At 43.6% G+C, this 14,927-nt stretch overlaps 1 protein-coding gene across 1 annotated transcript in view; it reads right to left on the bottom strand.

The window, feature by feature from the left end:
• Positions 1-14,927, bottom strand: part of LOC140119963 (uncharacterized) — a 1,020,783-nt gene that overhangs the window by 876,525 nt on the left and 129,331 nt on the right. The gene's annotated exons all lie outside the window — the stretch shown is intronic.

Consider the following 14,927-nt stretch of genomic DNA (forward strand, 5'->3'; position numbering starts at 1 on the left):
TATTATAGTAGTTATATTCTTGTACATAGGGGGCAGTATTATAGTAGTTTTCCTCTTGTACATAGGGGGCAGTATTATAGTAGTTATATCCCTGTGCATAGGGGGCAGTATTATAGTAGTTATATTTTTGTACATAGGGGCAGTATTATAGTAGTTATATTCCTGTACATAGGGGACAGTATTATAGTATTTATATTCTTGTACATAGGGGGCAGTATTATAGTAGTTATATTCCTGTACATAGGGGGCAGTATTATAGTAGTTATATTCCTGTACATAGGGGGCAGTATTATAGTAGTTATATTCTTGTACATCGTGGGCAGTATTATAGTAGTTATATTCTTGTACATAGGGGGCAGTATTATAGAAGTTATATCCCTGTACATAGGGGGCAGTATTATAGAAGTTATATCCCTGTACATAGGGGGCAGTATTATAGTAGTTATATTTTTGTACATAGGGGGCAGTATTATAGTCGTTATAGTCTTGTACTTAGGGAGCAGTATTATAATAGTTATATTCCTGTACATAGGGGGCAGTATTATAGCAGTTATATTCTTGTACTTAGGGGGCAGTATTATAGTAGTTATATTCTTGTACATATGGGGCAGTATTATAGTAGTTATATTCCTGTACATATGGGGCAGTATTATAGTAGTTATATTCTTGTACATAGGGGGCAGTATTATAGTAGTTATCCTCTTGTACATAGGGGGCAGTATTATAGTAGTTATATCCCTGTGCATAGGGGGCAGTATTATAGTAGTTATATTTTTGTACATAGGGGCAGTATTATAGTAGTTATATTCCTGTACATAGGGGGCAGTATTATAGTATTTATATTCTTGTACATAGGGGGCAGTATTATAGTAGTTATATTCCTGTACATAGGGGGCAGTATTATAGTAGTTATATTCCTGTACATAGGGGGCAGTATTATAGTAGTTATATTCTTGTACATCGTGGGCAGTATTATAGTAGTTATATTCTTGTACATAGGGGGCAGTATTATAGAAGTTATATCCCTGTACATAGGGGGCAGTATTATAGAAGTTATATCCCTGTACATAGGGGGCAGTATTATAGTAGTTATATTTTTGTACATAGGGGGCAGTATTATAGTCGTTATAGTCTTGTACTTAGGGAGCAGTATTATAATAGTTATATTCCTGTACATAGGGGGCAGTATTATAGTAGTTATATTCTTGTACATAGGGGGCAGTATTATAGTAGCTATATTCTTGTACATAGGGGGCAGTATTATAGCAGTTATATTCTTGTACATAGGGGCTGTATTATAGTAGTTATATTCTTGTACATAGGGGGCAGTATTATAGCAGTTATATTCTTGTACATAGGGGGCAGTATTATAGTAGTTATATTCTTGTACATAGGGGCTGTATTATAGTAGTTATATTCATAGGGGCAGTATTATAGTAGTTATATTCTTGTACATAGGGGGCAGTATTATAGTAGTTATACTCTTGTACATAGGGGGCAGTATTATAGTAGTTATATTCTTGTACATAGGGGGCAGTATTATAGTAGTTATATTCTTGTACATAGGGGGCAGTATTATAGTAGTTATATTCTTGTACATAGGAGGCAGTATTATAGTAGTTATATTCTTGTATATAGGGGGCAGTATTATAGCAGTTATATTCTTGTACATAGGGGACAGTATTATAGCAGTTATATTCTTGTACATAGGGGGCAGTATTATAGCAGTTCTATTCTTGTACATAGGGGGCAGTATTATAGTAGTTATATTCTTGTACATAGGGAGCAGTATTATACTTACAAGTTGCCCCCAGTATGCGAGGTAATACTTACTCCCTGTGACCAGTATATGAGGTAATACTTACTGCCTGTCCCCAGTATATGAGGTAATAGTTACTGCCTGTCCCCAGTATGTGAGGTAATACTTATTCCCTGTGCCCAGTATAAGAGGTAATACTTACAAGTAATGGGAATTCTGGCTCTTCTTAGTGAGCTGGCTCATTAGGCTCCGCTCGCTAAGAAGAGCTGGCTCCTGAATGGCTTCCTATTAAATATATAATAGGGAGCCGCAGGCCAGCCAGTCCCCCCACACCACTCCGTTTGGCAACACACGTATGGGACTTAGCAAGCAGTACTTATGTGGAGGATCTTCGTCGACTGTTGAAGCGCCACCTTGTTGAAGGCTGAAGCCTTTGAAGGCAGAGAAGTCCATCCTGCAGAGATTTATAGATGAGGATGGGTAGGACCTTATGGCTGCTCTAAAGAACTTATATACATGACAGAGCTATAGTTGCTGAAGTGGAGTTGGCTCTCAGCTGGTCTGGAGCTTCATGACCGGAGAGATTCAACGGCATCTCATGGAGTCCATGATCCATTTGGACAATTTGCCCCCTTTTTAAAGTTCTATGACATTATACTGTTTGAAAGAATTGTTCTGAAGACTGTAGAAATTGTGGGATAAAGGCTGGGCAGGTATCATGATGCATTCTGGCAGAATATTAAAGTAGGAATCTTTGGAGGACAGTGCTTGGAGTTCTGCAGTTCTCCTGGACGATATCATGACCATTAGGCATAAACATGATAGGCTGGCTTGAGGATTCTTCTGGCCTTAGGCCTCTAGTGGAGCTAGAAGATGTACAGTATACTCTGTGAGTAGCAGCCCTGAACCTCCACACAGCGTCGGTCGGGATGTGTCATGTGACGTCACATGACTTCATGCAGGAAAAGGTGGTGTCAGGATTCAGAGTCCGTGGACCCTCTGGACCACCCCGGGAGATTGTACTAGCCGACTCCTGAAACGAGTCTAAGTAGAACCTGGTCTTCACCAGAGCCCGCCGCAAAGCGGATGGTCTTGCTGCTGTAGGGTACTACCAGGTCGTTCTACAGGTGCGACTAGCCCACTGTGGCAGTCAAGGTAGCAATGCAGGAGGCAGTCCGAACCAAGGGAGACAGCGGGAAAACAGCACAGAAAGGAACACTAGGACGCACATCAGGAACATAGAAACTGGCACACGGAACAGGAACGCAGGCACGGACTGGCACTCGGGACAGGAATGCAGGAGCAGGATCATGAGAACACAGGAGGAGGAACTGGAACACTGAAAACACAGGGATGGCTTGAAGATCTGGCGGGGAATGATGGGAGCTGCCGAATTAAATGCAGACCCAGAAGTGGCCATGGATGGACAGTATGCCCCGTCCCCCAGTCACTTTCAGCCTCCCTTCTTCTTTTTGGTCCCAAGAAACCTCTGGAGGAGAGTCCGATCAAAAATGTTCTCTTCAAGCTCCCGGGATCTTTCCTGAGGCCCAAACCCCTTCTAGTCTACAAGAAAGAACCACTTACCCCTCACAGTCTTCATGTCCAGCACCTCCTTAACCTAGACATAGACATCCGGGGAATCCGCCTCAGGAGGAGGAGATTGCTGGGAGAAGTGGTACAAGACTACTAGCTTCAGGAGGGAGACATGGAAGGAGTTTGGGATGCGCATTGATGGATGAAGGCGGAGCTTGTAGGCCACTTGATTGATGCGCTTGATTACCTCAAAGGGACCAAGGAACTGGGGACCAAGTTTGTAGCTGGGTATCTTAAGCCGGATGTATCTGTAGGATAACCACACCTTGTCACCAGGAGAGAAGACAGGAGGAACTCGATGTTTCTTATCAGCCTGGGTTTTGGTGCGGTCTGTGGCTCGTATAAGCGACAGCCGGGTCTGGTCCCAAATAGATTTGAGGTCCTAAACCAGACCCTCTACCGCAGGGACATCAGAGGGAGTAGATGAGTAGAGAAGGGCGAGGAATATGTCTGTAGACCACAAAAAATGGAGCTGATGCCGTAGACCCCAAGTCCAGGGAATTGTAGGAGAACTCAGCACCCGGCTCACCCGGGCAAGTGCCAGGGCCCCGGAGCTCCTAGAGGCAGCTCGATCATAAAACTCGATCATAAAACTCAATTACATCGGCATCCTTGTGTTGCCGATGTAATTCAGAGCCGGCGTGCTGGCGCAGGTGACAGGGAGCGGCGCTGCAAGCTGATCCCAGGGGCACTGACAGACAGAGCATCTCTGCTCACTGTGCAGGGCGCTGGCCAACAACGTCATAACTTCATTCCGCCAGCGTCCCTGCTGCTGCTGCACCATAGACGCTGCCATGAAGATTGTGGTCCCAGAAGAGGTGAAGAGGAGCGCAGGATGGAGCCCTGGACCTGCGTGCATGAGGTAAGCTAATGTTTATTATTTTTTTACCGCCCACAATTTGGTACTTAATGTGTATTTAATTATTTCATGGGGCAGGGGGATGTATATTCTTAATTCATGGAGCTGGCTGTCACAGTTAAAAGTTTGTGGGGCTGTATATTAATTCATGGAGCAATTGTATACTAACCCCTTAAGGATGCAGTGTTTTTATGTTCATTTTTTCGCTTTCACGATTTTTTCGCTTTCCTAACGTTTTCATTTTCCCGTGGACAGAGCTGTGCGAGGGCTTTATTCTGCATAACAAACTTTACTTCTCAGTGACGTTATTTATTATTCCTTGCCATGTACTGGGAAGCTGGAAAAAATACCTAATGTGGGGAAGTTGGCAAAAAAATGCATTTGTGTCACTTTATTGTGGGCTCAGTTTTTATAGGTTTTATTGTATTTTAATACATTTTCAAAAATGAAAACTTTTTCATACTATGGTGTAGGAGCTGTGTGTGGTGTCATTTTTTGTGAGACGAGCTGATGTTTTCATTGCTACCATTTTGAGGACTGTGCGACTTTTTGATCACTTTTTATAAAAAATTTTATGTGATGTAAAATGGTGTAAAGGTGCCGTTTTGGATAATTGGGTTCTATCTTCCATTATGGGGTTCACCGTCAGGAATAACAGTTTTTATATTTTGATCAGACATTTTGAGACGCAGTGATGCCTGTTTTTATGATTTTTAATGATTACTTACTGTTATATATCAGTTGTAGATAAATTAACCCTACATGGCCTGATCACTCCAATTGTGTGTTTTTAATGCTGCCACATGAGTTTACTGCTAAGGGGCCCACTGAGGCTCTGTCGCCCAGGGGCCCACTAATTCCTGGAGCCGGCCCTGATTCAGCCCATGGTAGTTTGACCCAGTTGTCTTGATGGGCTTAGACGAAGACACCCTCTCTCCCCCGAAGCATGGGGGAGTGCATCAGCCTTCACATTCTTGTGAACCGGCCGAAAAATGAATCAGCAGGGCAAAGCGAGATAAAAACGATGACCACCGGGCTTGCCTGGGATTCAGGTGCTGGGCTGTCTGTAGGTACAGTAAGTTCTTGTGTTCATTGTACACACTAACGGGATGGAGAGCAGCCTTCAGAAGATACCGCCATTCTTCCAGAGCAAGTTTGATGGCTAACAGCTCTCCGTCTCCAATCGAATAATTTCTCTCAGCGGGAGAGAGAATCTTAGAAAAGAAGCCGCACGTGAAAGTTCGGCCTTTGGGGCCTTTCTGGGTGAGCACTTCTCCAGCTCCTACAGAGGACGCATCCACCTCAAGATGAAAGGGTTTGTTCATGTCAGGCCTAATGAGCACGGGAGCCAAGGCAAAAGCGGACTTTAACTTGGAGAAGGCCTCTTCAGCAGCAGGACACCAGGCACGTGGTTTGCAAAACCCAGGAATCTCTGTATAGCTCGTAGGCCTTCTGGGAGTGGCCAGTGGAGAACTGCAGACAGTTTCGCGGGATCCATCTGGAGGCCTCTTTTGGAAATTATCTAAGGAATGGAAGGCTGTGCTGGTGAAACTGGCAGCTTGGCGTAAAGGTGATTGGCACAAAGTCGACCAAGAACTTGTCGTACGTGTGCCTGGTGGGACTCAAGGTCTGAAGAGTACACCAAGATGTCATCTAGGTAGACCACGACATACGTATAGAAAAGGTCCCGAAAAATATAATTCACAAACTCCTGAAAGACAGCAGGGACATTACACAGTCCAAGGGCATCACTAAATATTCAAAGTGCCCGTCATGGGTATCAAACGCCATCTTCCACTTGTCACCTTTGGGGATCCGGATGAGATTGTAAGCACCACGGAAATCCAGCTTGGAAAACACCCTGGAACTGTGTAGGCGATCAAAGAGTTCTGTAATTAACGGCAGGGGGTAGTGGTTTGTAAGCTTGATCTTCAGCACGCGATAGCCTATGCAGTGATTCTTTGTGACAAAGAAGAACCCTGCGCCGGCTGGAAAGGAGGACTTGCGTATAAAACCTCTTTGCAGGTTCTCCTTGATGTACTCAGACATGGCAGCCATCTCGGGAACAGGATAGACACAACCTCTGGGAAGAGAGGCACCCGGTAAGAGATCCACAGGGCAATCATAGGGAAGATGCGGTGGCAAAGTCTCTGCTTGTTTTTTAGAAAAAACATCCGCGAAGTCCCGGTAACAAGCTGGCAGACCCTCCAGAGACTTGGAAGACACAGAAGAAGTCAGCACCGGAAGTGGTGCCACAATGCGATTGGCACTCAGGGCCTCAGCGCAGGATCTTACCAGTTTTCCAATTGAGGACCAGAGCATGGAGCTGCAGCCATGGAAGACCCAGAAGAAGAGATGGTGTGGAAGACCAGTCTTTCTTGGTGTAGGACTCCAACTTGAAGATGGATAGGTTCCGTGTGTACCGGACCAGATCGGAAAGAAGCTGTCTGCTTACTGAGGAAATAACTATGGGTGACTTGAGGGGAACCACGGGAATGTGATGCCGGGAGACCAGAGCGGTATCCACAAAGTTCCCCACAAAACCAGAGTCCAGGAATGCTGAGACTTGTACGGGAGTGCTGGTACGGACACTGAGGAGCATTGGAACAGTCAGGGGTGGAGAAGCTAAATTTACACCTAAGGATGCTTCTCCCAGAAGCTGGCATTTCCTGGACGTTGGAGTCCCGATGAGGTGCTTGGGACTTGCACAGTACAGGCAGAGGTTTTCTTGAAAACATCTGGAACGTTCCCCAGACGTGAGTCAAGCTCTGTCTACGTGCATAGGTTCTACTGCAGACTGTGCGACCGGGGGCTGGAGCGGATTTTGGAAAATCGGAGCCAACCGAGGCAGACGTGGAAGCCAGACTAGAGGTTACTTGTTCCGCAATTCTTCAGCTCGTTCCAACAACCACACATCTATCCGAGTGGCCAGGGTGATGAGACCACTCAGAGTAACCGGCAGATCACGGGCGGACAATGCATCTTTAACCCATGAATACAGTCCTTTTTTGAAGGTTGCAGATAAGGCTGCATCAGTCCAGGAGAGCTCAGAAGCCAAGGTGCGGAACCTGACAGCATATTCACCCACAGATAAGTCTACTTGGCGTAAGTTAGTAGCACTGTTTCTGCTGAGGAGGCTTGTGCTGGTTCCTCAAACACAGACCGGAATTCAGCCAGGAAAGTAGTATGGGTGGCCATACTGGATCGTTTCTGTCCCACAGAGGAGTAGCCCAGGCCAGGGCCTTCCTGGAGAGGAGCCTGAGAATGAATTCCACCTTGGAGCGCTCAGTGACAAAGTGAGTTGGTATTAACTCTATATGCAGCGAGCACTGTGTAATGAAACCTATGCACAGTTTGGGATTGCCATTGTATTTATCAGGCATAGAAAGTATTAGCCTAGGTTCTGGTGCCAAGGACAAGCCGGGCTCAAAGGAGAAGTCGCAGGAGCAGTCGCTGGATCTGCCCCAGGAGTAGTCACAGGAGCCTGATGCTGAGGCTGGGAGTCAAGCAGCTGTTGAAGGGCGGTAGCAACTTGGCCTATTAAATCTCCTTGGGAAGCAATCTGCTAAGACTGACAGGCGACAACACCAGAAAGTTCACCCAGTATCTGAAGTGGCTCCTTGACCGGATCTTACTGTCAGGATTCAGAGTCCGTGGACCCTCTGGACCACCGTGGTCCTAGCCGACACCTGGGACCGGAGTCTAAGTGGCACCTGGTCTTCAACACCGCCGCAAATGGTTGGTCTTGCTTCGGTGGGGTACCACCAGGTCGTTCCACAGGTGCAACTAGCCCGCGGTGGAAGCCAAGGTAACAATGCAGGAGACAGTCTGAACCCAGGGATACAGCAGGAGAACAGCACAGGAAAGAACACTTGGACTCACGTCAGGAACACAGGAGCTGGCACATGGAACAGGAAAGCAGGCATGGACTGGTACGGGGGACAGGAACATAGGAGCAGGATCAAGGGAACACAGGAGGAGGAACTGGAACACAGGATACACAGGAACACTGGAGACACAGGAGGGCTTTCTCTTCACAGGAATGGCTTGAAGATCCAGAGGGGAATGATGGGAGCCGCCGGATTAAATGATTATGAATTATTATGATTTGCTCAGGTAAAATTCTTCTGCTTATCTAGGCTTAAATATGTAACTAATGAATTCTACAATACTGCCTTTTCTGACTAGGTAAAAGACAGCTCACTTTTACTAGTCAAAATAATATTTTATACTTAACAACAAATATGTCAGACTAGAAACTAGACTACAACTCCTTTTTGGGTTATTGATGGAGAGTTATAGTGCCAGATTTTAAAGAACATCTTCTAGAGGGGTGGAAATTTACTACAATAGTAGTTACATTCTTGTGTATAGGAGCAGTTTAGTGTGGAATTATATTCCCTCACAAATTTGACCCCAAGGATTTTAACATGGGAGCAGGCCATAGCCAATTGTTGGAAGATCAACACCAAGAGAGCTTGACTCTTGTCAAGGGTGACCAAAGGCCTATGAGTAACATCCTATGGCTGCAGTCAACCTAACCTCACGATATTACCACATTTGCATCATCCCCGAAGGGCAACTACCTTCAAAGGCAGGCATTAAGAAACTGGCACCCCCTAAAAATCACACCGTCTGCAATGATCATAGAAACAAGTCAATAGTAATCACAAAGAGAAGTGGACTCTGTCTCAACCCTGCCTCTACTTCAAAAGCGTCACCCTGACAACCATTGATAAGAGGGAAAGCTCTCTGCCTGGTCAAGACTAATTTACATCTCTCCAATGGAAAGGACTGCTCTAGAGATGTTCTGCCCCTTTTACTGTGCCAAGCTTTAAGCCTATCTACAGTGTCAGGGACAACTACAGAATTCTATAATCTACACATATAACCTGTTCATTCCTCATCTAGGAGGCTCAGGTTATTCCGTAGACAGCTAAATATGTGTAGTATGTGTTTATTCCACTATAATCTACGCATCTAGGATAAGGGAATTCTGTACACAGCTAAATATGTGTAATATGTTTATTCCACTGTAAACTACACATACAACATGTTCATGGTATCACAAGCTCCACCGATACTAATGCTAAATAAATACACAACAACGACTTTTTGGAACAATTTTGGCCGCGGTGTTTATTAAGGCTTACATAAATAACTTAATAAAAATAATCAATTAATAAATAAATACTTATTTAAATAAATAAATACATAATGAATTAAATAAATATTCTTTAAAAACCACCATAACAATTCCAACTCATGTAATAACTCTCAAGTTAAAAGTTATAAACCACTCCACCCAGCAATGACTGGGTGACTAAATCCCACTAGTAGATGCCAGCGACAAATTATATAATACATACAATAAAGGGAAGGGGGGGGTGGGACGATAACTGTTTCTTCTTTTCTAGCTGGACTTGAAGAACTTCTCTCACCAGCTTCACCTGATGAACTGATTGACCAGGCAGAATTCCTTTCATGTATCACCTTCTGTGTTTCCCGCCTGAAAACACTGCCAATCAGCTGTTCAGTTCCAGATGTTTTGCTTCCAAAGAAGACTATACCAACTACTGGACTAGGGAAATAAAACTTCATATTTAGCACACATTTAACCCTGTACATACCTAACTCCTACAAATCACTAAAGCTATAACTCACATATACTAACTAAGGGGCGGGGGGGCTGTGATGCCATGCGTCCCCAGCTTACAACTGGGGGGCCCCTATCATTCCCCATCTAACACGTTCATGGAATTCCACACACAGCTGTGTGTAATATATGTTAAAGTTATCTACATATTAAACCTGTTCATTCCCCGTCTAAGAAGCATGGTAAACTCATTATCCCTCTCTTTATTTTTATTAATTAGTTGTAATGTTCATTCACAAGGAGACATGGTGACTACATGATCTGCAATGGTAATAAATCTCCTATATATCATATCAGCCATGTCTGCAGTGTGTGAGGTGACTGGAGGAGATACATGAGGAGACATGGTGACTACATAATGTCCTGGGGTAATAATTCTCCTATATATGATATATCAGCCATGTCTGCAGTGTGTGAGGTGACTGGGAGCAGATACATGAGGAGACATGGTGACTACATGATGTCCTGGGGTAATAATTCTCCTATATATGATATATCAGCCATGTCTGCAGTGTATGAGGTGACTGGAGCAGATACATGAGGAGACATGGTGACTACATGATCTGCAATGGTAATAAATCTCCTATATGTGATATATCAGCCATGTCTGCAGTGTGTGAGGTGACTGGAGTAGATACATGAGGAGACATGGTGACTACCTGATGTCCTGGGGTAATAATTCTCCTATATATGATATATCAGCCATGTCTGCAGTGTGTGAGGTGACTGGGAGCAGATACATGAGGAGACATGGTGACTACATGATCTCCTGTGGTAATAATTCTCCTATATATGATATATCAGACATGTCTGCAGTGTATGAGGTGACTGGAGCAAATACATGAGGAGACATGGTGACTACATGATCTCCTGTGGTAATAATTCTCCTATATATGATATATCAGACATGTCTGCAGTGTGTGAGGTGACTGGAGCAGATACATGAGGAGACATGGTGACTACATGATGTCCTGTGGTAATAATTCTCCTATATATGATATATCAGCCATGTCTGGAGTGTATGAGGTGACTGGAGCAGATACATGAGGAGACATGGTGACTACATGATCTCCAATGGTAATAATTCTCCTATATATGATATATCAGCCATGTCTGCAGTGTATATAGTGACTGGGAGCAGATACATGAGGAGACATGGTGACTACATGATGTCCTGTGGTAATAATTCTCCTATATATGATATATCAGCCATGTCTGCAGTGTATGAGGTGACTGGAGCAGATACATGAGGAGACATGGTGACTACATGATCTCCTGTAGTAATAGATCTTCTATATATGATATATCAGCCATGTCAGCAGTGTATGAGGTGACTGGGAGCAGATACACGAGGAGACATGGTGACTACATGATGTCCTGAGGTAATAATTCTCCTATATATGATATATCAGCCATGTCTGCAGTGTATGAGGTGACTGGAGCAGATACATGAGGAGACATGGTGACTACATGATCTCCTGTAGTAATAGATCTTCTATATATGATATATCAGCCATGTCTGCAGTGTATGAGGTGACTGGAGCAGATACATGAGGAGACATGGTTACTACATGATGTACTGTGGTAATAATTCTCCTATATATGATATATCAGCCATGTCTGCAGTGTATGAGGTGACTGGGAGCAGATACATGAGGAGACATGGTGACTACATGATGTCCTGTGGTAATAATTCTCCTATATATGATATATCAGCCATGTCTGGAGTGTATGAGGTGACTGGAGCAAATACATGAGGAGACATGGTGACTGCATGATGTCCTGTGGTAATAATTCTCCTATATATAATATATCAGCCATATCTGCAGTGTATGAGGTGACTGGAGCAGATACATGAGGAGACATGGTGATTACATGATCTCCTGTGGTAATAATTCTCCTATATATGCATAGCTCCCAACCGTCCCGATTTTGACGGGACTTTCCCGTTTTTCGTACCTCTGCCCCGCGTCACGGGCAGCTATGAGATTGTCACGGATTTTCCCCCCAGGTCCCGCTGTGTCCCGGCGCTGTGTCCGCATAGTAAATACTTTGAAAGTCTGAACTCACAGTACAGAATGGCTTCTACAGACATCGGGAGGGAATCCTTTTCAGAGAAGTGTCGGGCTTAGCGGAGAGAGCAGGGACCACGTCATCAGCTTCAGATCAGCATCTATCCATATATGGTCACTGCAACTCCTAGGGTTCCCCAGAGCAGACATCGGGAGGGAATCCTTTTCAGAGAAGTGTCGGCTTAGCAGAGAGAGCAGGGACCACGTCATCAGGTCAGATCAGCATCTGTCCATATATGGTCTCCAGGGCTTCCCCAGACACAAGCTATTTATTTAACCCCTTAAGGACGCAGGGTATTTTCGCTAATTTCTCGCTCTCCATCTTCAAAAATCCATAACTTTTTAATTTTTCCGTGTACAGAGCTGTCTGAGGGCTTATTTTGTGCGTAACAAATTTTACTTTCCCATGATGTTATTTATTATTCCATGCCATGTAGTGGGAAGCCGCAAAAAAATTCCAAATGTGGAAAAATTGAAAAAAACTGCATGTGCGTCATGTTCTTGTGGGCTCAGTTTTTACGACTTTCACTCTGCGCTCCAAATAACACCTCTACTTTATTCTTTGGTTCGGTGCGATCGCGGTGATACCAAATTTATACAGGTTTTATTGCGTTTTAATACATTTTCAAAAATTAAACGAATGTGTACAAAAAAGAAAAAAAAAATTTTGCCATCTTCTGACGCGAATAACTTTTTCATACTTTGGCGCATGGAGCTGTGTGAGGTGTCATTTTTTGCGAAATGAGCCAACGTTCTCATTGCTACCGTTTTGAGGACTGTGCGACATTTTGATCATTTTTAATTACATTTTTTATGTCATCTAAAAAGGTGTAAAAGTCGCGTTTTGGACATTTGGGCGCCATTTGCCGTTCCGGAGGTCACCGCCGTCAATAACCGTTTTTATATTTTGATAGATCGGGCATTTTGGGACGCGGCGATACCTAATGTGTCTGTGATTTTTACTATTTATTATATTTTATATCAGTTCTAGGGAAAGGGGGTGATTTGAACTTTTAATATTTTATTATTTTTTTACATTTTTTAAACTTTTTTTTTTCTTTTTTTCCCCACTATTTCTTAGACCCTCTAGGGTACATTAACCCTAGATGGTCTGATCGCTCCTGCCATATACTGCAATACTGCTGTATCGCAGTATATGGCATTTCTGCTCACTATACAGAAGCCATTAATCCTCGGGTCAAACGAAGACCCGAGGCTACCATGGCAACCGATCGCCGCCCCCCGATGACGTTCGGGGGAGCGGCGATCGGAGGTAAGATGGCGGCGCCCATGCGCCGCCAAATTTAAAGTGCCGGCGGCAAAGAAAAGGTTAACACCCGCGATCGGTGCAAGCACCCACCGCGGGTGATAGCGATGGGTCTTTGCTGCGATATGCAGCAAAGCCCATCTCTGTATGAAGAAGGCTCAGCCCGTGAGCCTTCTTCATACAACCTTCACAGGTCCGTGGCGGATATATCCGTCACGGAGCGTGAAGGGGTTAATTAAATTACATAAAGTTTTGGCCAGGCTGAGATTCGAACCTGGAACCTTGTGCACCATAGACAGGAGCTTAACTAACTGAGCTATAAGCCCAGTGATACAGAGCTGAGGATTTCTGGTAACTAAGAAGTGTTATCTGCCATTTACACTGTAACACAGACTAATGCACTGATATATAGAGAGGGATCTTCTCAGAGATTATTATTGTAATTATTGAGACTATTATTATTATAAATTTTATTATTTTTATTATTATGAAGATGATTATTAATAATGGTAAAAATAATAATCATCTCAATAATAATCTCCATAATAATAATAATAATAATAATAATAATAATAATAATAATCTCCATAATAATAATAATAGTCTCAATAATTACAATAATCTGAGAAGATCCCTCCCTATATACCAAGGCAGTATATAGTCATAGTTCTTAGTTACCAAAATTCTCCACCTTGTTAATCACTGAGGTTATAGCTCAGTGGGATGAGGCGCTGTGTTATTATTGTACATGGACACTGCAGGTTCTGGGTTCAATTCCCAATGAGGATAATTTTTTTTGTCCCTCTTTCCTTTTCACAAATGTTGGGAGGTATGTATATGATATATCAGCCACGTCTGCAGTGTGTGAGGTGACTGGGAGCAGATACATGAGGAGACATGGTGACTACATGATGTCCTGTGGTAATAATTCTCCTATATATGATATGTCAGCCATGTCTGGAGTGTATGAGGTGACTGGTGCAGATACATGAGGAGACATGGTGACTATATGATGTCCTGTGGTAATAATTCTCCTATATATGATATATCAGACATGTCTGCAGTGTATGAGGTGACTGGAGCAGATACATGAGGAGACATGGTGACTACATGATCTCCTGTGGTAATAATTCTCCTATATATGATATATCAGCCATGTCTGCAGTGTATGAGGTGACTGGAGCAGATACATGAGGAGACATGGTGACTACATGATTTCCTGTGGTAATAATTCTCCTATATATGATATATCAGCCATGTCTGCAGTGTATGAGGTGACTGGAGCAGATACATGAGGAGACATGGTGAATACATGATGTCCTGGGGCAGGGGTCCCCAAACTTTTTACTTAGGGGGCCGCTCACTGTCCCCCTCAGACCGTTGGAGGGCCGGACTAAAGTCTAAAAATAAATAGCGGTACATGTGACCGCATCCATAATACACTGGCACCCCCCTCAATTAATTATTTAATATACCGGTACTGCACCCCCTTGTGAACTATTTTATATATTGGCCCAATTAATTAATTAATATACTGGGACCTCCCTCTCTCCATTAATTATTGAATATGCCTCCCCCACGATTAATTACCAAACTGCCCCTCATAATTAATTATTTCCTATACCCGCACCATTAATTATTTCCTATGCTGCACCTCATAATTAATTATTCCTATACTGCGCCTCATAATTAATTATTTCCTATTCTACCCCTCATAATTA

The sequence above is a fragment of the Engystomops pustulosus genome, chromosome 2 (assembly GCF_040894005.1).
Source record: "Engystomops pustulosus chromosome 2, aEngPut4.maternal, whole genome shotgun sequence".
NCBI classification, from domain to species: domain Eukaryota; kingdom Metazoa; phylum Chordata; class Amphibia; order Anura; family Leptodactylidae; genus Engystomops; species Engystomops pustulosus.